At 42.7% G+C, this 25923-nt stretch overlaps 1 pseudogene; it reads right to left on the bottom strand.

Moving 5' to 3' along the window:
- Positions 1-21963: 21963 nt before the first annotated feature.
- LOC124790780 lies at positions 21964-22081 on the bottom strand (annotated as a pseudogene).
- Between the last annotated feature and the right edge of the window lie 3842 nt (positions 22082-25923).

The raw sequence follows: 25923 nt of genomic DNA, 5'->3' as shown, positions 1-25923 counted from the left end.
TATTCTGCTAGCAGTCATTGGATCTCGACCTACGCGAGCAGCAATGTCGCGATACGATAAACCGCAATCGCGATAGGCTACAATCCGACCTTTATCAAAGTCGGAAACAACTGCTGTTTGTGTATGAGAAATCGGTTGGAAACTTTCCTCATGTCAGCACGTTGTAGGTGTCGCCACAGGAGCCAACCTTGTGTGAATGCTGTGAAAAGCTAATAATTTGCATATCACACCATCTTCTTCCTGTCGGTTAAATTTCGCGTCTGTAGCTCGTCATCTTCGTGGTGTAGCAATTTTAGTGGCCAGTAGTGTAATTTGTTGGAGTGTTGTAGAACCTTCGGTCTTCTATCCTGTTACCTAACACTGGGGCATAGCTGTGTAGTACTGGCAGAGAGAAGTTGTCTCACCGGTGTACTGCACCAGAAGCCGTTTGATGAACTCAGAAACTCAGCCTACCATAACAGCAGTGGTAAAAAAAAAAAAGGCTCGAGCACTATGGGACTTAACATCTGAAGTCATCAGTCCCCTATAACTTTGAACTACTTAAACCTAACTAACCTAAGGACGTCACACACATCCATGCCCGAGGCAGGATTCGAACCTGCGACCGTAGCGATCGCGCGGTTCCTGACTGAAGCGCCTAGAACCGCTCGGCCACAACGGTCGGCGTGACAGCAGTGGCAACTCAGACTCCACAGCAGTAGCGACAAGACGTTTACAAAACTGTCGACGAATGTTTACAAGCCAGGTATTGTGATATTCTCGTTTTTCAATATTTTAAGTGCATTTTGCATTATTAAAAATTTGTTTTTAAGCAACGCCCATAATTCAGAACTGGAGCACAATACGAAAGACAGAGTGTGTCAATGAAACCAACAGGCAAAAACAGGAGGATTAACTTGAAACACTTATTCACTATATTCACTATCTTGTTATTGCGAGAAGCATACGTACGGTGGTATGATGGGCGATGAGGCCACTAGTTTTGAAACCACAATTTTTTACAATAACAGTTTTTGGTGCTGCTGAGGAACAGTCATGCAATAATTTTTAAATTAAGACACCGCTATTTGGCTGTGTTGTTGTTTATTTCATTATGAACCAGGTTTCGGCCTTGTATGCCATTTTCAGTGATTGAGTTTATGTCGTTAACATATATTGCAGGACATCAAGCTCAAAATGGGCTCTAGATTAAGAAAAATATTCGCTGCCCAGTGGTGTCCGTTTCGTCGCAGATCAAACATTGTCCCGACACACAAAAGTGTGCAAATAAGGGGCTGTAGCGTCTTAACGTCCATACAAGTGTGTTGTTACATTGAATGGGACAGGACGCTTGTGATGACAAAGCTGTCGATGTTACTGTGGCTGTTGGCAGTAGTTCATATTAACCTGGACGGCCGTCTGGAAATTCTGCCATGAACGTTGCTGCTACTAGAGAAATACTGGCGATGGACGTGTTATTTACAGATACTGCTGACCACCTTCTTCCTCTCCATTTGCCGCGAGCTGGTGCTGTGCTTAAGTGACTGGATTAGGATTTGGGAAGAGCAGGATTGATAGTCATCATTCGTATGACACACACTTACAGTACATTTGCAATATGTAATGAAATTTCATTGTATAAATCAAAAATGAAACGACTGAATATTAATATCTAGGTTTCTAATTCAATCCACTGCTGTGGCACTGGCATTCATAAAATCATTGCATGCGCCCTAATAACATCGTAAGACGCACTCTTCTCTTTTAAGTGTGATAGATTGTTTCAGTGCACCACAGCCACAACTCGGAGACTACACAGAGTGAGTAGAGGATCGACCACAACTAGTGTGAATTCTATTTGGTCTGACCGACAGTTTACTGTCAAGTTCGACACCCACCTTATCACAGTTGTATTTCTCGAACCAGTCCTGTTCTTGGTAATTTCCAGTGTGTTGACCTTGTTCCAGAAATTTCTTACTTTAGTGTTGTTTGTAGTGGCGGATGACTCGAACGAAGCCAGTTTATTCGTAAAACAGGTATGTCGTTCAAAAAAAAAAAAAAGGTTCAAATGGCTCTATGCACTATGGGACTTAACATCTGAGGTCATCAGTTCCCTTGACTTAGAACTACTTAAACCTAACTAATCTAACGACATCACACACATCCACGCCCGAGACAGGATTCGAACCTGCGACCGTATCAGCAGCGCGGTTCGGGACTGAAGCGCCTAGAACCGCTCGGCCACAGCGGCCGGCAGGTATGTCGTGATGAATGGGTAGTTCCTTAGTCTCTTGTGTATTGTGGTACAGTCTAGGCAGAGTCTCAGTGCTCTGAATCTGTGGTGAGTAGATACTCGTAGTAGGGAAGCCAGTGGACAGGAATTCGTCTGATTGTACCAGTAATCAGGCGCATCGTGTTGTTGAGTTGCGCACTGATGAGGCTGGTATGACGACTGTTCACTATTGCACCACATTCAAGCACAATACTCTGCGACCGAAAGAAACCTGTGCGTGTGCCGATGTACCTGAAGGCTACACTGACGCCCCCAGGCCGTGCAACACAGCCTCTGAATGATGTTTTTGCTAGTTTTTGTCTTGGCTGACGCGTTTCCCAGATGTTTTTTACGAGACGGAGTACGGTCGAGTGTGATACCGAGATACTTGAGGTACTTGTTGTGACGGGGAGTACAGCCATCAAACTGCACCTCCAGCTCAGCGTTAGCTTGTTTGCTGTTGAGGTGAAACGCACAAACCTCGCTCTTTGTGGTACTGGGCTTCAGTTTCCTGTTCAAGAAACACGAGTTGAGGGTTGCTGAGTCCTCTGTTAGTGGGATTGATTTCTGTGTCTGACCATCGACGTTTAGCTTTTATGCAGTTTTCTAGATTGTTTAAGGCAAATTTTGTTATTGTTTCTTTGGAATGAACACGGCCGGTTTACTACATCTGCAACCACCTCGTCGTCGATGAGACTTTAAATACTAATCTCGCTTTCTTCGTCCATTGGTAATTTGTCGATTCTCACAAATCTGATAGCTCAACAGTTTATAGTCACCCTAGAATGGTTCTTCGGCGGGTTATAATGCCTCTAAAACGTTCTACAGGTTTCACTAATAGTCTGCTGGTTGATGTCAGCGTCTTAAACAAATGGGTACTCTTGAGGGATGACGCTGAAGATTCATTACAGTATGGCAGCTAGGGTTAAGTACTTCAGAGGCTGGATATTGTATTGGATGTGTAATTCATGTTTCGCTATGAATAGACAGTGTTTCATTGTACTGTCTCGCGTCTTTCTTTTATTGGAAACCCAATTAGCCAGCGGAGAACTCTGTCAACCTCACAGTGTTGGCCACAGCGTCTGACCTCCGTGGTGTCCGTTTCAGCTGTCTAGAGATATTATTGAACATCGGCATTGTCATTGTAGTCAGACGGTCAACACAACGTCGAGTAACATTAAGAAGAGATGATACCTTGTGTATTTCATATTTAGAGGCAATAGGAGTACCGTTTCCACAACATAGTAATTATCAGGAACCAAGTCTTATTTTAAGGAAGGCTTCCCAGCTGGTAATTACATTAGCTTCAGTCACTCATTAGAGCTATATTCCTCGAATGATGCACAGTAAGGACAGGTGAGCGGGAAAGACGTACATTTAAGTTCTCTTCACCAAAACCGGTTTTAGATTTTTTTCTGTACCATCTTCCACAATCTTAAATTAGATGATTGCTTTTCAGGATTTTAATTCTTCTTTCATGTCTGTTCTGTGCTATTCTATTTAATTGTATCTGGGATTAACAGCATAAGCGATTCTTATTGTGGGTGCTGTCTGTCATTTTCGTCGTTGCTCTTGCACTCTGGTCATATACAGAAACTTCTAACGCAACATATAATTCCCCTTCCCAAGTATAGGTCGCAGCAATGAAACACGCCATGTTATTATTGTCATTCGTAGACACACCTGGGGTGTAAGGCTAGTTCGCGTCCGTAGTAGAATACTACACGTGCACCCTGGGTAACGCTAAATGAACTAGCACTAAAGGCAACCAGATAATCCAGATAATCCTGTGCTGGATCTCCTGGTAAACACATCATGAGTGATACCGACCAAATGAACGATGAAGAATTGACTAGAGCACTCGGACCGTGCCTCCGAGTCTGCCACCTAAACATTGAAGGCATAAGTAGGAGCAAATGTGAATTTCTCCAGAGAGTTCTCACTCAGAACAAAATCGACGTAGTCGCGATACAAGAGACTCATGCGGAAAACATAGATCAGCTGGCCTCTAGAGGAAAAATCCCTGGATTCGAGATACTGGGAGCCACCTATCACCGCAATTACGGCGTGGCAACCTACATACGAAATAAGTTAGAAAATGCTTCCCTGTGTAAGATATCTACAGACAACAACATACATGAAGTTGCTGTCAAAATTGGCGAGACCACTATAGTTAACATCTATAAGCCTCCCGGCTGTCCATGGCCTCCAGAAGTACTCCAAGAATATCCCCACCCTGCTATCTACGTAGGAGACTTTAATAGTCACCATGAGAACTGGAAGTACGCACGAAACGACCAGAACGGTGAATCCCTGATGAGCTGGAGTGAGGAGACTAACACCCACCTGATTTTCGACGCCAAGGACCGCGGAACATTTCGATCAGCAGCATGGAGACGAGATTATAACCCTGATTTATGTTTTGTCACTAAAAACAAAAACAACCAACCGCTAGCCGCAACTCGTGAAGTCCTGTCTGATTTCCCACATAGCCAGCATCGCCCTGTTATCTTAAAAGTCGGAATTAACATCCCAATCATAAAATCCTTTCCTCGCCCACGATGGAATTTCCAGAAGGCAGACTGGGCCACCTTTGCAGAAAACCTTGACAAGTGTCTAGGTTGGATACCCCCGACTAGAGACAACTATGACAGATTTGTGGGAGCGGTCATCGCCACGGCTAAGAGGAATGTACCCAGAGGCTACCGGAAAGAGTACATCCCTGGCTGGAATGAGAGATGCGAAGACCTGTACCAGGAATTTACCGAAGCCAACAACCAAGAAATCGCGGACGAACTGTTGCACAGCTTAGACGCAGTTCGACGGGAAAAATGGATGGACACCGTGGAGAATCTAGATTTCACTAAATCCAGTAACCTGGGAGGCAGTAAACGTAAAATAAAAGACACCCACCCGATAACCCCTAACAATGTGGCCGCACACATAGTTAGAACCTCAAGAGCACCAAGGAACAGAACACACACCACGACCGTCAAACGTGAATTAAGATCCTTAAAACAAAGGGCATCGCCTACCTCCGAATTTTCCCAGCCTGTCACAGCGGAAGAAATTGCAGCAGCCTTGTCAAAAATCAAAAGTGGCAAGGCTCCCGGCTTCGATGGCATCCACCCGGAATTCCTACTTCACTGTGGAAAATATACTAGAACATGGCTCGCAAACTTCTTAACAGATATTTTAGAATTGGGTAATATCCCACACCAGCTTAAACGAGCAAAGATTATAGCGATACTAAAGCCAGGCAAACCTAATGACATGCCCCAAAACTACCGCCCTATCGCTCTGCTGAACTGTGTCTATAAGCTGTTGGAACGTATCATCTACAACAGAATAAGCGGAAAAATTCTTGAAGTGGTACCGATCGAACAGGCAGGTTTTCGACCCAACCGTAGTTGCACCGACCAGATCCTCTCCCTAGCAACTCATATAGAGGCGAGCTTTCAGAAAAAACTCAAAACATCAGTAGCCTTTATTGACCTATCAGCCGCTTATGATACCGTTTGGCGACAAGGCCTGATATTTAAGTTGCTGCGGGTCATACCATGTAATAAGCTGGCCAACCTCATTGATAACATGCTCACAGATAGAAATTTCAGAGTCATAATGGGCGACTTAAAAAGTGATCAAATGAAGCTCAATAATGGTTTACCACAAGGCTCCGTTCTGGCGCCATTGATGTTTAACCTCTACATATCTGACTTACCTGAAACCACTTCTCAAAAATTCGGATATGCCGACGACTGGGCAATAGCTGCAAGAGGCAGATCAATGGAGGCAACGGAAAACACATTAACTGCGGATCTAACAAAGCTGGGAGATTACTTCCGAAGGTGGAGATTACGGCCAAACGCGACAAAAACGGAGGTGACATGCTTTCACCTCGACAATGCCCAAGCAAAAAGAAAGCTCAACGTTCATTTCGAAAACAGGCAGCTAAACCATAATAATTACCCCAGATATCTAGGCGTCACCTTTGACAGAACCCTAACATTCAAGGAACACCTACGTAATACAGCCGCAAAACTTAAAACTCGAAATAATATCATACAGAAGCTATGTGGGACCACGTGGGGCTCTTCCGCGGCTGTACTGAGATCTTCGGCTCTGGGACTTGTCTACACAACAGCAGAATATGCCGCACCGGTATGGCTAAACAGTAAACACACAGGCTTGATCGATGCTCAACTAAACTACACAATGAGGATGATATCAGGAACAATAAAGCCAACGCCTTTACACTGGCTACCTATACTGAGCAACATTCCCCCACTGGACCTGCGCAGAGAGAACGCTCTCTTTCGCGAGTATGGAAAAGTGCTGAACAACGAGAAACTGCCAATCCATAAGGATGTTCCTGCCCTGGAGATGAACAGATTGCGCTCAAGACACCCCTCTTTAAAAAAGGCAAAAAATACGCATCCTCTTAACCCGGATTATGGCAACCTCTGGAAAATACGGTGGAGAGAATCTGTGCCCCAAAACCTGCAGAATATGCCATGCATCAATGTCCAACCACCAGGATTCAATTTGCCAAGGAAAACTTGGACGACCCTGAATCGAATTCGGACAAATAACGGCAGATGTGCAGACAGCCTCCACAGGTGGGGTAAAATCACCACCCCGAGATGTGACTGCGGTGCGGACCGGCAGACGATTCGTCACATCGTGGAAGATTGCCCTCTGAGACGTTTTGCAGGAGACCCCAATGAGTTTCTGACCGCGACTGAAAGTGCAATAGACTATGTCACAAATCTGGATGTTTGTTTGTGAACTTTTGTTTGTTATATACACTATTTTTAAACACTTTTATATCTGCAACTATATGTTACACACTGTGACTACTCTTTATTTCTGTGTCTTATGATTTTTATGTCTTTTCTATATGATGTGTTATATGCCATAAGCTAAATAAATAGTAGACACACCACATACTCTTTTAATATCATCGACAGTTGAAAGATCCCCAGTGAAATTTGTTGGAATCCTTGCTGCTTATGATGTAAATCGTTAACTTAATAGTACCCTTAGACTTTTTGCAGATTATACATTTACCTATATTAAGATAACATCTGGAAACGCTGTATACACATATTCAGATTTCTGTCTTAGTTTCAAAGGACTGCAAAGACCGACAGTATGCTGTAAATGTTCAAAAAAGTGAGATCTGTGTACTTCACAAAATGACTACGATATTGAGTCACAGCTGGAATCAGTGGCGATATGAAATGGAATGATCACCTAGGTTCTGCTGTAGGTAGAGCAGGTGGCAGACTTTATTGGCCGGCCGGTGTGGATGTGCTGTTCTAGACGCTTCAGTCTGGAACCGCGTGACCGCTACGGTCGCAGGTTCGAATCCTGCCTCGGGCATGGACGTGTGTGGTGTCCTTAGGTTAGTTAGGTTTAAGTAGTTCTAAGTTCTAGGGGACTGATGACCACAGATGTGAAGTCCCATAGTGCTCAGACCCATTTGAACCATATTTAGACTTTATAGGTAGGATACAGCGAACCGTGGATGAAGGGCAACAGGTAGATTCCATATTCGTAAATTTCCCAAAAGCCTGTAACGAAGATACGAGCATATGGGATAGGTTGCCATATATGTGTGACCCGAGCACTTGTTATGCAGCAAACCCAGTACATTATCCTCGACGGCGAGTGTACATCACAGAGTTAGGAGTGCCCCAGGAAAGGGTGATAGGATCACTATTATTCTCTATATACAAAAATGATCTGACACACAGGGGAACCGGAAGGGGGGGGGAGGGGGTTCAAATGGTTCAAATGGCTCTGAGCACTATTGGACTTAACTTCTGAGGTCATCATTCCCCTAGAACTTAGAACTACTTAAACCTAACTAACTTACGGACAACACACACATCCATGCCCGAGGCAGGATTCGAACCTGCGACCGTAGCGGTAGCGTGGTTCCAGACTGTAGCGCCTAGAACCGCTCGGCCACTCCAGCCGGCGGGGGAGGGGGGCAGCAACCTACACCTCTTTGCTTATTATACTATGGTGTGCGGAGAGATATCGTCATTGAGTTACCATAGGAGGTTACAGGATGACTTAGATAAAGTTTCCACCTGGTTTGAAGAATGGCAGTTAGCTCTAAATACAGAAAAATGTAAGTTACTGCAGATGAGCAGGAAAAACAATACAGTGTTAGTAGTATGCTACTTGACACAACCAGTTAGAATAAACATCTAAGGGTAATGTTGCAAAGCGATATGAAAAGGAACGAGCGTTTAAGGATTGTAGTAAAGAAAACGAATGGTCGATTTTGGTTCATTGGGAAAATTCTGGGAAACTGTGCTTCATCTATAAAGGAGACCGCAAAAGGACACGAATACGACCCATTTTTGAGTACTGCTTGAGTGCTTGGGATACGTACGACATCAAATTAAAGGAAGACATAGAAGAAATGCAGAGGCGGGCTGCTAGATTTGTTACCGGTATGTCCGATCAACAAGCAAACAAGCTACTGAGAAAAGTTAGAGAACCTGCAGTTGTACTCCAGGGTACGTCTATTTCGCGTAACGACCACAAAAGAAAGATAGGAGAAATCAGAACTCGTACGGAGGCATACAGAGACATAGAGACTGTCGTTTTCCACTCGCTCTATTTACAGGGTGACAATTATTGAACTATACGAAATAAAATCGTCATAACTCCTGAACAGTTTGCGTTAGAACATTCAAACTGCATGGTTGGCCGCGCAGCGTGATGGGAATTAGTATGCGCAAGTATGGTTTGGTTTAGTGTCGAAGCCTACTTTCATTTGGATGGGTTCGTCAACAAGCAAAATTGGCACATTTGGTGCACTGAGAATCCGCATTTCGCGATCGGGAAGTCTGTTCACCCTCAACGGGTTACTGTGTCATGTGCAGTGTCCAGTCACAGAATAACCGGTGCGTTATTCTTTGATGACATGGTGACTACCTAACGGTACGTGAAGGTTTTGGAAGACAATTTCATCCCCAGTATCCTAAATGACCCTAATTTCGATAAGCTGTGGTTAATGCAAGACGGATCTCTACCCCATCGAAGCAGGAGAATGTTTGATGCCTTGGAGGAGCACTTTGGGGACCGTAATCTGGCTCCGGGGTACACAGAGGCCACTGGCATGGACCTTGATTGTCTGCCTGAACACATGCGCCTCCTCTTTGTGGGACTGCATTGAAGACAAGATATGCAGAAGTAACCCCAAAACCATTGCTGAGCTGGAAACAACCATTCTGGAGGTCACCGGCAGCATCGATGTCCCGACATTTCAGCGGGTCGTGCAGAATTTCGCTATTCGTCTGCGCCACATCATCACCAATGATGGCAAGCATATCGAATACGTCATAGCTTAAATCCGAATATCGGTAGTGACGGTTACATGTGGAATAAAGTGTGTGCACGCCGTAGTTTGTTAATGAAAAACTCGTGCGAGCCATCCTAGAGTGCTGCAAGTGTAGGGACTAACGTGGAAAAAAGAATGCAGCAATCAAGGAAAACACCAATGGTAACAGGTTTGTTTCACGAAAGTGTCGCGAAAATGCAATGAAATAGCATACAGATAGATGCCAATTATCTCGCGAGAGTCTGTTTACAAGTTTTTAAGAATCAACAGGAAATAATCGCACTAGGAACATACTAAAGAGACCAACAAAACTGCTCCCGTATAGACTGTGAACAAAGGTTAGACTAATTACAGGCCGTACTGAGGCATTTGTGCATTCACTCGCGAGCCGAACGCAGCTGGAGGGGGAGAGAAACTGCAGTATGTAGTACAATGCGAACAATGGAAGCAATGGAAGTATGCACTGTAATGCACATCAAAATGGTATGCAGAGTATTGATATAAGTGTAAATTTTTACCGAAGAATGTGTTTGCTAGTAATTTTTACTGCCCACGACACCTTTAACAGTGGAAGTTGCTCCACCTCGTCGTCCGTTGGACGCTGAAAAACTACTTTCCATCCTTTACACTGAGGTGAAAAGAGTCATGGGATAAGTACTAATATCGTGCCTGACCTCTTCTGCTCGGCCTAAAATCAATTCAGCAAGTCGTTGGAAGTCCCCTGCTCAAATACTGAGCTACGCTACCTCTATAGCCGTTCATAATTTCGGAAGTGTTGCCAGTGCAGGATTTTGTGAACGAACTAACCTCTCAATTATGTCCTATTAATATTCGATGGGATTCATGTCGGGCGATTTGGGTGGCCCAATCATTCACTCGAATTCTCCAGAATGTTGTACAAATCAAGTGAGAAAAATTGTCGCCCGCTGACATGGCCTATAGTCATCCGTACAAAATTCCATCGTTGTTTGGATATATGAAGTCTATGAGTGGATGCAGTTAAGCAGCGAACATAATCATTGTCCATCAGTGGTCGGTTCAGCTGGCTCAAGGGACCCAGTCCATTCCATGTAAACACAGCCCACACCATTATGGAGCCACCACAAGCTTGCACAGTGCCTTGTTGACAACTCCGGTCCATAGCTTCGTGGGTCTGCGGCACACTCGAACCCTACAATCAGTTTTTACCAATTTAAATCTGGATTCATCCAACCAGGCCACGGCTTTCAGGTCTTCTCGGGTCCAGCCATATGATCACGAGCCCAGGAGAGGCGACGCAGTCGATGTCGTGCTGTTAGCAAACGAACTCTTGTCGGTCGTCTGTTGCCAAATCTTATTAACGCCAAATTACGCAACATTACCCTAACGCATACGTTCGTAGTAGGCCTCACATTGCTTTCTGCCGTTATTTGATGCAGTGTTGCGTGTTTGTTAGCGCTGGCAACTCTACGCATACGCCGCTGCCCTCGGTCGTTAAGTGAAGACCATCGGCCACTGCTTTTCCTATGGTGAAAGATAATGCCTGAAATTTGGTATTCTCGGCACGCTCTTAACCCTTTGGATCTCGGAATACTGAATTCCATAACGAGTGCCAAAATGGACTGTCTTATGCTGTAACAACAACTACGCTGTACTATTGTACATATAAGTACATATTTTTCTGATTTTTCGATAAACTAGTGTAATTGATGTTCTGATTTCATTTGTTTTTTGTTTAATGTCATTGTGTTAAGAGAACTGTAAACTAGTTTCAATGTGAAGATTAATGTTTATGTCAAATGTCAAGCAATATTATTATTATTATGTGCGATTGGACCCATACGGATCACACAAAGCTTTTCCGATTCAATTTTTTAATTCTCCAAACTTCTCTCATTCTTTCCCCATGAATTCTCTTTCTTTCCTCTGTCCATTTTGTCCCCTGTCTCTTGCAAACTTCATTCTCGGGTTGTACTTTCCAACTATTGATTTTTTGCCTGTATACATTTCTGTTTATAACTTCTGAAGAATTTATTTGTGCATTTGCTAGATCTGTTTTGGTTTCTTGTATCTAGGGTATGGTTTTCAATTTTTCAATGTATATTAAAATTTTGTGGGAGAGTCTGGGTGTTGGGAGTCTGTGGATATGACCGTAAAATTTTAGTCTTCTTTTCTGGATGTCTGCGGCGAGGTTAGATAATTTTTCTGTAGTTTTCCGAGACTGTAACCTGTATCCATCTTCCGTTCTTTTTGGGCCAAGAACCTTTCTGATAATTTTGCGTTCCTCTTTCAGGATGTCTTCCAGGTCGCCTTTTCTATGGAGTGTGAGTGTTTCGCTGGCATATAGTGCTTCGGGCTTGATTACTGTATTGTAGTGTCGTATTTTTGAGTGAATGGAGAGACACTTTTTATTGTAGATGTTGTGGGTTTTCCAGTATGCTCTTTTCAGTTTTTGCAGTCGAACTTTTTGTGCAGTTTTCTCTCCCCCTGTGGGTTCTAGGACCTCGCCTAAGTATTTAAAGAATGGAACTCTCTCAATTTGTCCATATTTTGTAGTCAGTTTTTGAGTTTCAAATTTTGAGCAGATGAATTTGGTTTTTTGGAAGGAAATTTGTAGCCCAACTTTTTCGGCGCATTCTTTGAGAATGTCTATCTGTTTAATTGCTGTGGTCTCGTTTTCTGCTAGAATGGCCACGTCATCTGCAAATGCCAAGCATGAAATTTTAATACCATCTTTGGATCTTCCTAGTTGTATAGGCTTCCAGTAATTTTGATTCTTCAGTTCTTTTTCCCATTCTCGGATGACTTTGCCTAAGACAAGGTTGAAGAGGAGTGGAGACAAGCCGTCACCTTGTCTGACGCCGGTTTTGATCAGGAAGGGCTCTGATATTTCACCCAGGAATTTTATCTTAGAAGTTGTGTTTGTGAGCGTTTCTTTGATAAGGTTTAGGGTTTTCGGATCGAGTCCTAGCTCCTCAAGGATAATAAAGAGAGATTGCCTATCGATTGAATCATAAGCCTTTGCGAAATCAACAAAGGAACAAATGATCGGACTGTTTCTGACTGCTTTGCATTTTAGTGTTGTCTTCAAATTGAAAATTTGTTCTGCACAGGATCGGTGAGGGCGAAAGCCAGCTTGGTATTCACCAATACTGTGTTCGAGTTGTTCTTGTGTTCGTTGAAGAAGACAAGCTGAGAGGATTTTATAAGTGACTTGGAGAAGGGAGATTCCTCGATAGTTGTTTATATCTGCCATGTCTCCCTTTTTATGCAGTGGATGAATTATGGCGCATTTCCAATATTCTGGTAGTTTTTCTGTCTGCCAAATGTCTGTGATGATTTGAGTGAGTTCTTTGAGGGAATTTGGTCCAAGATTTTTAAGTAGTTCTGCAGTGATATTATCTTCTCCGGATGCCTTGTTGTTTTTCAGTCTATGAATATGTCTTTGGATCTCCTCTAGTGTAGGTGGTGGGGATTCTGGATTTGTGTAGATAGCAGTTTCTTGAGGGAATCTTGAAGAAGGTTCAGGGCAATTGAGGAGTCCGGAAAAGTATCTTGCCAGCTCCTCACAATTTTCCCGATTTGTGAGCGCTAGTTTTCCATCTGGTTTTCTGAAACATAGATTTCGTGAGCCGTATCCATTGATTCTCCCAGCAAAGGTCTTATAGAAGTCTCGTACATTATAGTTACGGAAATTTTCTTCAATAGACTCACACTGTTCCTTGAGGTACTTCCTCTTGACTTGTCTGATTGTTTTTGCCACTTGTCTTCTGGTGTTGTGGAAGTGATCTAGATTTTCTGGGGATTTTTTACTGTTATACTTCAGAAAGGCTTTCTTTCTTTCTTCCAGCGCTTTTTCACATCCAGAGCCTCACCAGGGGTGTTTTGTGTTCTTTTTCAATGGGATCAGTTCTTTTGCCTTCTTTGTAATTTTTGTTCGAAATTTTTCCCAAGAGTCAGCTGGTTCCTTTTCCCACTCCTCCTTCAGATTGGTTTTTTTGATTGTTCGTGTGTCAAATTTCATCATGTGTGTTTTCTTCGGATAGAATTTTTTTGGGGTGAATTTCACTTTAATGCGTGTTAAGTAGTGGTCTGAGTCAATGTTTGCCCCTCTGCGGACTTGGACATCATGGATCTCTTTCTGTACGAAATAGGAGATGGCAATGTGGTCAATCTGATATTCGCCGATCTCTTGTATGGGGGACCTCCAGGTCTTTTGTTTTCTAGGTTTTTTTTTCTCAAAGATGTAGACATTATTTTTAGATTATTTTGTTGGCATAGTTTAATAAATCTCAGTCCGTTTCTGTTGGTGAATCTGTGTGCTGGATATTTTCCTACAGTTTTTTGGTGTTCTTTCTCTCTGCCAATTTGTGCATTGAAATCTCCCATTAAGATTTTGATATCATCCCGGGGAATTTTGGCCATGACATCTTCAAGTTTAGTCCAGAATTTTTCAGTTTGTAGTTGGCGTTTTTTGTTGTCTATGTTTGTGGGTGCATGAACATTTATCAATGTGTATTTCTTGTTGGCGCACTGGATACGCATGGTCATGAGGCGATTATTTATGGAAGAGACCTCTCTAATTGAGCCTAATATATTTCTGTGTCAAGCAATATTGTAATAGAATTGAAATGTAACAAATGTTGAGACTGTTGTAAGATGTTTAAAATTGTAACTGTGCGTCTGGTCCATACGTAGGCAATGTGTTAGGATATGTAGAATGCAAAACCTCGGGTGAATACCCTGTCTATAAGGGAGCGGTAAAAGGTGGACGGCAGGCGAGCGCGGGAAAATGAACGCGGGCACTGCACGGCACAACGGGCTCAGCAGTAGTAGTTGGAGTTTGGCATTGGTCTGAGCAACACCTTCTGGAGCGAGGAGGCTCTCCTGGAAGACGTAGTTTCACTGAGCCTCGGGTATGCTGTTCCAACGCCCACACAGCATGGCAATATTCCATAGGCACTAAATGGAAAAGTATTGCGACGCTAAGAAGTATTAAAGTGCCGATACGTCAAGAGCCATAGCTGTGGTGGTATGTGTGCCCTGTGCCTCGCCATCTCGCCGCCCGCCAACCGCCGCATCGATACAAGCAGGTTGAAACTTTTAGTACTGTATTCGTATGGACCATAGAGTGAACTGTTCAATAATAACCTAAATTTTACCAGAACTTTCCCCTCATTTAATTATCCTCACAACTAACCTAAGCAGGGTCCTTTCCAAATGTTGTGCAATCCGAGTGTCCCGAAATGAAAAATTAAATTTTGTGTTAATAATAATTACTTACAGACCTAGTTATGTTAGAATGGTGTTTAAAGAACTGTTTTGTTAATGAACCAGTAAATGAATAACGAAGGTCTAACGAAGTTGAAAGGTAACTTTAATATTGATATAGTAATGAAGTTTAATTATTTCGAGACAGATATAAACATATTTAAATGAGAAGTAAGTAAGATAAAAAGAGTAGTAACTCATTTACTGGAAATCTTGAACGCATGATAATTTCAGTAATCAATTTTTTTAATGTAGTGATCATAACAGTTTCAGGGTCCCACCCCCCTTTTATTCATTTGAATTCTGAAGTGTTCCACATTGGTTTGACTAGCAAAAGTTAAGGTCAATATATAAGTCAAAATTTATCAGTGTTTTATCTCTATCAAAATTGAAATTTTGTGTGTGGTTCGAAAGTGCTATTTCTAGGGTAACCTATGCCCGATTTTAATCAGATCAATAGACAGTACGAAGCTTTGTAGTATACATTATAGTGTAGTGTTATGTATTCATGGCTTTTCCATATCAGTACAGAACGTGAAACTATCAGTTCAATAGATTTTCTGGTTCTAAAATTTTACTATATTATGCAGTGTTACTACGTGTTGTTTTGCATGAATATACATCAACTTGTACAGGGAAGAAACTCAGTTAATGCCTAATTAGGCTGGCGACCGTATTATTATCAAATTGGTATCATCTTCAGTGTTGCTTTTGGTACATACTGACGTGTAATTGCATTTTGAACTTACTTGACGGATCATTGTTATTACAGAGTGGGTGTAAGTCTGATTTGCCACCATTCAGGTACACGCGGTCAATATCTATACGAAAATCCTGTCTCGTAAGGTGAACCCCGCTCACTTACCATAGTACAGGCTTTAATGAGTATTGTGTGCTCCACGCGCACGTTACAATGCGTCTAGCTCCAACTACCATTCTGCGTTCAAAGTCAGTTAATTCCCGACCATAAACACATAGGAAACCTTTTCACATGTATCATCTGAGTACAAATGATAGCCCCGCTAGTGCATTGCCCTTTTGTACCTTTTGTAGATGATACTGTCGCCATCCATCCCTTAACTTTTGTCACCTCAGTGTATGAGGTAGATGTCCATTCGTAGTTAATGGTCTATTGCCTTCCGTACCACAAGTTATCCACCGGTATTCGCAAGTTGACACGTGCGCATGGACCCGAGCCTCTTGCTGCGCTGCAGGCCGGCGCAATTTCACGACCGGTCAGACACAGCAGGCTTCGACATCCGCAGCCGCTGTAGCGGCCGCGCAGCGCGGAGATGGGCTCCGGAAATTACCGGCCCTCTTCGCGTCTCTGCGCTAACCGGTCGCCACGTCCGCACCACCTTGCAGAAGACGTTCTGCAGCAGCTGCAGGCCACATTCACGTAGATTTCTTGACAGCTTCCTGTCCACGTGCCTTGTATCTGCGCCGTCAGTCTGGAATTGACTGGAGTGTGTCCGGCGTACGGTACGGTGTAAGAAGAGTTCCAGTACTGGCGCATCCTATCGAACATAGTTCTGATTCAGTCGAGCAGCCGTCATGGGGGAGGTGTGTCAAGTCGGAATGCATGTATTCTGGTTCTTGTTCCTCATATTCGTCTTTTTTGAAGTTGCGGACGTGGTTGGAAATTGCTAACTATTAGTTTGATGCATAAGTCTTTAGCGTTTTCCCGTAAGTTCAATAAACACAACAGATACACATACCAGAGAGTTTTGTTATCCATGATATATTCTCCTTCACTATTTACAACAGTCTGCTAACGCTGGGGTAACTTTTCGAGTCAGAGACAGTAGAAATCACGTAGTTTTGAGGCTAGTAAATCGTCGAGTTATGTTCGGGGCGCATTTTGACCCGGAAGGGAAGTTCCTTGAAGGTTGTTGTTGCAAGATTAGCACTGAATGTCTACGGACCGTAACGAAACGGTCTTCAAGGGTTTATAAAAATCGAACATCTGACAAGTAAAGGGGAAAATTTATTTTCCACTATGAAAGGGACGGTCTACAATGCATTTGCCCTCCAAGATTGCAGGAATTTACGAGTGTTGAGATCTTGTAATTACAATCCTTGCCGTTAAAATGACAACACTATGAAGGCGCTACGTAACATACGTCACGTTGGTGTGGCACATACTAAATGCTTGGATGTGTAATTGATTAGCATTTCAAAGCAACGGAACAAAGGAGGTTGGAGTAACGCCATGTACATTCTTGACAAAAAGAAAGATGACGCTTCTGATATGAATTTCAATGTGACGGGAGGGAGAAATCTTTTTCTTGTCTTTTGTCTAAAAACGTAAAAACTAAATAATCGGAAAGGATTTTCATTTATTAAAAAAAAACTAAAAATTAGACACCCGGCAAACATAAAATTGCTCGAGTGTTCCTCTGACCTATATAATTAAAAATTAAATGCTTTTCATTGTTAAGCGTATCAACTGAGAACGGCTGGACCGTTTTCGCTAATTTTTTTAAATGTTCTGTAAAACTCGAATAAAGTTTCTGTGGAAAAAGTTGCCTGGAAAACTGGAAAATTCGAAAACCTGAAATTGCTTCTTTCTGTGGCATTTTTGGATGAAATCAAGAACATAACTCACGATTCAAACGGCAGAGACCCTTAGTACTTTCTTTGTTTGTTATGGTTTTCACGAAAAAAATATCGGGACAACTACAAAATTCGGACAAACTGCAAAAACCATAACTGATGATGGGAACGACATATTTGCTTGATTCTTTTTAATTTTTTTCATTATTCCCCAGGGATGGGATTAACTGAATTGAAAGTTTTCAATTGAAAAAATCTGGAAGATCAGGAGAAAAATCAGGTAAAAGGCATTTAAACCTAGATTAAAGTAAAATTATATTTGTTTTTATTTTTGTTCTGTTTCGCGATGTGGACAGCAGCTACAGGTATGAAGTGCGCAGATATCGATGAACAGCTGACTATCGAATTGTGAATCAAGCTAATCGGTTACGCAGTGACGAAAAATTGACTCAATTGAACCGTGATTGTAAGTTCATCGCAGTTGTTTCATGAAATGAACTACGTTCCGTCATTTCATCTTAAAAAGATTTAAGGATTTACCTTCGAAATACTGTGAGTCTTAAAGTGACAAACGTTTATACTGTAAAAAAAAAAAGGATTCAAATGTCAATTTTCAGTTGAACTGTGATTATTCGCATCACACAGCTGAACTGAACTGACACAAATTTAATTGTATTGCAATGCCTCCGATCACTTAAGGTCCCAGAACTCACAATGCTACAAATCAAATGAATTTGCCATCCGACCGAAGTGCAGAGCAACGTGAAGTGCGAAATATAATAGAAGGGAATCAGTAATCACAAACACATTCAACATGTACACACGAAGAAAGGGAAAATGGAAATGAAGATGATATGCATCGAATTAAACATCATCATTCAGCAGCAACCAATCGCCCGACAATGAATTTGAATAATCGTGCAAGAAGACAGACAAATGTTGCGTTGAATACTCATTGAGCTGTATTCCATTACAACGTGGCAATAGCTGACTTTGCAGGCCAGTCCGTTGTTACTTGATCGATAATCGTTGTTTACCTATATTGTAAGCGCAAGTGGCAAAGTCAAATTGGCGCCATTGATCCCTCCACCTGAGCCGTTAGCTCACTGGTTTCTGGAACAGGAACAGATTCCACACATTTCCCAACACAAATCCAGAAACACAATCGTTTCCAAATGACTTCATTTGGCACAACAAATGTACGAAAATTCATCTCGCATGTAAAATTTCTCATTGGCTTGTTTCTGAATGTACTCTTCGTCAAATTGAATATCCATTGTCACAATAGTTAATAGATACAATCAACACTCAGAAACACGTTTTTTGTCATTTTTACTTTGCTCAGACATTTCCAGTACTTTTATACAAATTTACATAAAGCGATCACAAACAAATTTATTGAAATTTGGACAGGACGGCGCCTGTCTGCTCAGCTTGCGGCTGATAAAGGATACTTGACGAGAAGAGAGAAAAGAAAACGTTACATGAAATCATGAAACTAGACGGAAAGAGTTGTGACGCATTTGGATGTCGGTTGTTTGTGAGAAGATCGTATAGGAAGACGAAACACCGGATCGTCACCTATCGGGACTGCGGTTTATTGTTCCGTGGTATTGGTGTTCACGTTGTCCGAATCTCACGACTGTCATGCAGTTATAGAACAGGCGGCTTCACGAGAATCATTCTCAGCGCCATTCTGTATCTCAGCAGCCCGGGAGATCAGTCATACTGTTCGTTCGGAGTGCTGGATCGTAAGTCCACGTGTCGCAGCTTGTGTCCAAAACGGACTTGTCTGCAGCAAGACAAGTATATATATACAAGGGCGTCGGGGTCGTCATGGAGGGTCATCACGGCGACCATTGTCTTAATGGTCACCAGTGTAAATGAAAGTACTATTGCTGGGGAACACTTCTGATTAGTCAATGCTATTGGGAAATGTTCAGCACCAATAGAATGTCACCCGAGAGAGCCAAATAATCCTTCTGTTCACTTCTGCTGCGTCGAGAATAGTGAATGAGAGTTGAGGGTAAGTCCTGATAGGTTAGCACTCCATGAGAAGCATTACCCTATCACAGGACGGCATTCCGTCATACCGTTAACCGTTAATGTAATTTTAGCATTGCTTCTCATACAAAATTTCTAATCAGACATGTTAGACGTCTTCTCGGTAACCGGAAGTGACTATTCGTCTTTTGATGACTGTCATTACACTGTCATCTCAGGTGATTAATTTGTGTTTGGCACTGAAACTTGGCGTCACTCGTTTCCCATTAACAATTCGTTAGGGTCTGCTACTTTCGTACCCACTGTATGTACCTAATGTTTAAAGCTGCGAACTTTCTTGGAATATTTATCAGAACCCGTTCGAGTCGTTTCTCTGCCTATACACCGATAGCGAAACCTTTTCATTAGCATATCGAAATCAGCTCCCTTTTGACATTAAAATACTTACACTATGAAGGCTTCTGTTGTTGCAGGCTTCACAGTTTACTAAATTTACTACTTCCAAGTGCTAGAACGATTGAGCGAGCTATCGAGGAAGAAACGGCCTGTACAGTGACGATCGGAGGATTGATGATAACTCACAGTACAGCACTGTAAGGACAGTTTATGAAAAATGTCTTTACACCCGCAGTCTTCAGCGGATGTGACCCCTTGCGACTGTTTTCTGTTCCATTAAACGAAGATGAGCATGAAAGGGAAAACTTTCTGGACAGAGAAGGGGTGAAACAAAACATCGCTGGGCACGGGAAAGGGCAGATGCGAAGGGACGCGCTATAGTCTACCTCATGCTGCTTTAAAAACGACTATTGGGCAACTGATTCAAAATAATATGTACCAGACGCATTTTAGTGTGATAACATCTGTGACCCCTCCACCTGCAGAGTCAGAATTCTATTATTCTTTAGGTTCCCCCTGTAAGAGTATTAATATCTCCCCCTCCATGCTCTATTCTTAATTTCTACTTCATTTTGCTGTGATTGCAGGAGAAGATCGACTGCCTGCATCCTTCTGTATGAGGCCGAATGGTTGTAGTGTTACCGTTACCGTGCATCTTTACTCGTTTCAGAAAGCGATGTCATTTAGTTCGTCCCGCTTAACTTTGATGAAAACATTCATCCTATTTTACTGACTAGATATCAGTACTGAATCCCACAGCTCTATTTCTATATCTTTTATGTTTCTTCTGTTATTCTGTTTGGTAAGGAACCTAAAGAGAGGAAACCACGATGAATGTGTCCTAAGAGATTTGTGTAAGGAGTTTTCTTCATCAGTGACTTCCTTTTTCTACGCTATTGTGAGGTTTTCACCACATGAACAGCTCTCAGCAGCGGTCTGAAAATATCGTTGTCATATTGAGCACTGAACTGTCCTCTCATTATTGGAATGTATAATCTCATTAAATAAGTTATCTCTGAGCAGCTTCTACCAATTAACTTCCTCGTCACTATGAGCTGTTAGCGTTATAACGCGTATATTGTAGAACCATTCAACAAAATTGATAATTTAGTAGGAAGTGAATATAGGAGAGACGAAACTAAAATCACGGAAAAAGTGAAACATCAGTTATGAAGAAAAGCATTATATTATAGCTCATTCTGACACACAGACTTATTATTCTAATAATTCAAGCATACCACACATAATCTGCAACGAAAATCTCTCTTTAAAAACGTCTGAAGGTCAGTGCAGTGTGCGTGTGTAATTTCCTAGCTGTCAAAACCGTCAGCATTTGTCCAGTTATTACTTAATTTTCGATGAACATTTATTGTTTTATTTCTTGATGATAAGATAAATGAGAGTGCCGTAACAGAAATCTTTGTAGTTCATGGCCTCCAGGTTAACCCTCCCAGCCACAAATCCAAATACACTGACGGAAAAAAAATCGCAACACCGAAACTAATTAACGTAAAATAACGAAATTTCGGGAATAAATTTGTCTAGGTAGTATGTTTAAGCGATTAACATTGCAAAAGCACAAGTTAGTGTAAGCACGAGATAAGTCATTGCAAATGTAAAATCTGGTACATTAATAACGGGTGTAACCGCCAGAATGTTGAGTGCAAGCATCCAAACGTGCATGCATTGTGTTATACAGGTGCCGGATGACAGTTTGTGGGCGGGAGTGCCATGTTTGTTACGCTTGGTCGGTCAAAGCCGAGACAATTGATGCTGATTGTGGACGACTCTGGAGCTGTCGTCCGATGATGTCCCATACGTGCTCGATTGGAGACAGATCTGGCGATCGAGCAGGCCAAGGTGACATGTCGACGTTCTGTAGGGGTTGATGGGGTACAACGGCGGTTTGTGGAAAAGCATTATCCTGTTGGAAATCAACCCTTGGCATACTGTTCACGAATGGCTGCGTAAAAGGTCGAACCATCCGACCGCCGTATCCTCAGCTGAGGATGCGGATAGGAGGGGCGTGTGGTCAGCACACCGCTCTCCCAGTCGTTATGATGATTTTCTTTGACCGGAGCCACTACTATTCGGTCGAGTAGCTCCTCAATTGGCATCACGAGGCTGAGTGCACCCAGAAAAATGGCAACAACGCATGGCCGCCTGGATGGTCACCCATCCCAGTGCCTGCCAAACCCGACAGCGCTTAACTTCGATGATCTGACGGGAACCGGTGTACCCACTGCGGTAAGGCCGTTGCCCCGAACCACCAGACTGACTTACAAGTTTGCAGACAGGATGCGTGAGATAACCACGAGAGTGCTCCTGCTGTCATATGAAATCACATCCGAGACTATAGCTCCAGGTGTAAGCCCAGTGTGTCTAGCATGTAGATAGGTGTGTTGCAGGCCTCCTCCTAACCAACACACGACCGTCACTGATAACGAGGCAAAGCAAGCTGAAACACAACAGACCTCCACCTTGCCTTGCAATGAACCATCGTTTGACACCACTGAAGTCGCAAATGGCGGTGGTTTTCTAGCGACCGTACATTCTCGTGGCCACCGCTGCCAGAAACCATGTACAATTGGCTACATTCCAGTCAAGCCTTTATGTAATATTGCAGGAGAAACATTCAGTTTCTCGTAGCCACATTATGCGACGTCGTTCAAGCTCAGGTAAGAGTTGATAGCGGCATCTTTGTCTCTTTAATGGCATTCTTGGCTCCAACTCACCACGTCCAATCTCAAAGCTAACTAACGCTCACAACCGTTAAAGCGTGTTTTTAAAGCAAACCCGATTTGCACCCTCATGGCCGCGCTACTAGCGCCCCTGTTACGGGACTGACGCGAAATTTGGCTCTGGCTCTGAGCACTATGGGACTTAACATCTGACGTCATCAGTCCCCTAGAACTTAGAACTACTTAAACCTAACTAACCTAAGGATATCACTCACATCCATGCCCGAGGCAGGATTCGAACGTGCGGCCGTAGCGGTCGCGCGGTTCCAGACTGTAACGCCTAGAACCGGTCGGGCACTCACGCCGGCTGACGCGCAATTTAAACAGACATCAACAATCCGATGTAGAAGCACGCCTACCAACTACATTTATATCGCACAACTCTTTCCCCCTGTTGCGATGTTTCTCCATCAGAGAGAAATTCATTTTCACATTTGAAGGTTGCAGGAGAGCTGTGTCACAGAAATTGTGACGGGATAATTTTGACAGCATCACTCCAAATTCCACTTCAAATTAATTCATAGCAATGCAATTTAATGTAATGGACAATAAAGGCCTCGAAAGCATAGAATTCGACTTGCCCTTTTTTTTCGGCTGATCACCCAATCTCCATAGATGAGATTAAACATCAAAATGTTAAAAAAGGATATAAAAATACCACAATTAAAATTCCAATATGACCAGCGACGTTAGACTCCCAATGAAAGTTACTAACACTCACACCCATAACTTAAAGGATCTTAAAGATACAAGAAAAATTTCATCTACAAGCATTGCAAAGCGCTATTAAGTGCATGACAATTTACTACTATACGATATTTTTGGATTTCGCTGTCGTTCCGTTTGCGTATGAACGACGGAAGGATTGGCTGCTTAAATGACTCTACGCGCACAGTAGTAGGTCTGATCATACCTTTGCGATTCCTAGAACCAATTGTGCTGCCCTTCTTCTTCTTTCCATTTTTTGAGGATTCCTTGTCGGATCTGTCTGCGTCACCCACATTTTGCTCATACTATAGAGCGGGTCGCGGAATTACTTTGTAATCGTAGTTTGATGTATATCCACACGAAGTCTGCTCCTGATTAACCTGCAATTGAATCTATGTGACCATTCCATTTCTTATCTCCACAAATCATTTGCACGCACATATTTGCGTAAGCTGACACATTCACGACGTGACTCAATGGTATTCTGATCATTGGATATTTCTTCTTGCGTTTTATGACGTGCACACGTTTACATGATGCACTTCGATAGTATGTGCTCATTGTTGCTGGTGTCAAAGAGAACGTCAATATACGGTGTGGCGCTCTCGTATGTCCATGCACGATCCACATGGTGACTCTTAGCATCACACTATCCCTTCAGATAATGATAGCGAGTTTTCTGTCTTAGAGAAAAGCCGAGTGTGGTGTCACCGCCAGACACCACACTTGCTAGGTGGTAGCCTTTAAATCGGCCGCGGTCCATTAGTATACGCCGGACCCGCGTGTCGCCACTGTCAGTAATTGCAGACCGAGCGCCACCACACGGCAGGTCTAGAGAGACTTACTAGCACTCGCCCCAGTTGTACAGCCGACGTTGCTAGCCATGGTTCACTGACAATTACGCTCTCATTTGCCGAGACGATAGTTAGCATAGCCTTCAGCTACGTCATTTGCTACGACCTAGCAAGGCGCCATTTGTCTTTTGCTGGTTATCTTATAAAGCCTGTACCGTCAGACCTATGTTCTACAATTATGAATTAAAGTTAAATATTCCAGAAGCTACGTACTTTTCTTTATAGCATTCATTACGTATCCTGTTTCAGACCTCACGCCAGCCTGCGTGAGTTTAAGCGCGTGCCTTTCGGCTTCCTCTCATTGTGTCTAGGTTGTCTTGTCTAGACACAACACCGAGAATAGCTTTTTATTTGTCACGAGATGTGAGTTGACAAGCCAAGGGTGTACTTATTTAGGCCTGGGAGGAACCACGACGTTTATCTTTGTAAGCCTGGTCAGCATTGAGCAGATAGGTGGACGGCTGCAGGTGAAGGGCGGAAATGTCGGAAAGTTTTGGTGTGGGAACGGCAGCGGCGGATGCATAGCCGACTGTCGAAATTGTAGCTTTGCAGCCACACAATATCACTTGCAATTATTACATGGGAAAAGACAAAAACTGCATCCAATAGAACAACAAAATAAGGGAGTATATCAAATTGTGCGTCATGACATCACGAGTTTAATGTGACAATGCACAACTCTGTCCTTGCTGCAGTTTTTGATTGACACAGATTTTTACAAATAGTGATCGAACAAATTCATTAAATCAAACAACTGGCAAACCAATGCTACTACATAAATGATATGTTAAACTTTAGCTGAACTATACTGTCAAAAGAAATGAAATGATCATATGGCATTATTGGCTATGAAACCCCATCTGTGGCTTTACACCCGTGTGATGCAAGTCTTGTTATTTCACGCCAGTTCAGCCAATTGCGCCTTTTTTGTGAAGATCAGACGAATTGATAAGACCAATACAAATACACAGTCCCTGAGGTGTATGGTAAACCCATACTAACCTATTTTAAAACTTGATCAAGAAAATGACAGTTTTAATTAACGCTACTGAAACAATAGAACAGAGCTCAAGGTACTCCGTAACAGCAAGTATCAAGACGTCGGCAATGTTACCAACAGCTTCTCCTTTTTCGTAAATGTATATATGTTTAGATTTGTAAAATATTTATCTGTCACATGAAGCATTCTGTTATTTATATTAAATGAATTCGCCCTTGCGATTAAGGATAACCATTAGTTGTAGAATGGAATGACGACAATGAAAATCTGTGCCAAATGTCCCACTTATCGCGACCGGTCGCTTTACCATTTGGCTATCCGTGCACAACTCAGGGTCACATCAAAACTTCCATATGTCGTCAACCATGTTCGTCCAAAGGAGCTTTCCATCGTAATCAGAATAACACTGGCACTGCAATATCGTATTCCGTTATTTGATTGAAACAGGCCACCAGTAAAATCGGGCCGAGTTCGAATTTGGTGCATGTCTCATAAAACCCAAGTGCACCACATAATGACAATGTTTTGGTAAGACACACTTGTGCATGTATAAGTATTTGTTCACACAAAGACACACTTGTGCATGTATAAATATTTGTTCACACACTCCTCTGCCACTGCATGGTGCTGGCTGGACGAACAATGCCAGAAATTCATTTCGGCAGGTGGACTAGATTGTGGTGAGGGTGGTATCGGGTCGTGTGGGTAGAAGGAGAGAGAAGCGAAAGGCAAGAAGAGGGATTAGGGAGACAGTTGGCAGTGCAGGGACAGTTGCTTACCGGATATTGAGCGCAGCAGTA

Source organism: Schistocerca piceifrons, chromosome 3 (assembly GCF_021461385.2).
Source record: "Schistocerca piceifrons isolate TAMUIC-IGC-003096 chromosome 3, iqSchPice1.1, whole genome shotgun sequence".
In the NCBI taxonomy this organism is placed as follows: Eukaryota; Metazoa; Arthropoda; class Insecta; order Orthoptera; family Acrididae; genus Schistocerca; species Schistocerca piceifrons.
This window is presented reverse-complemented; position numbering and strand designations above follow the sequence as displayed.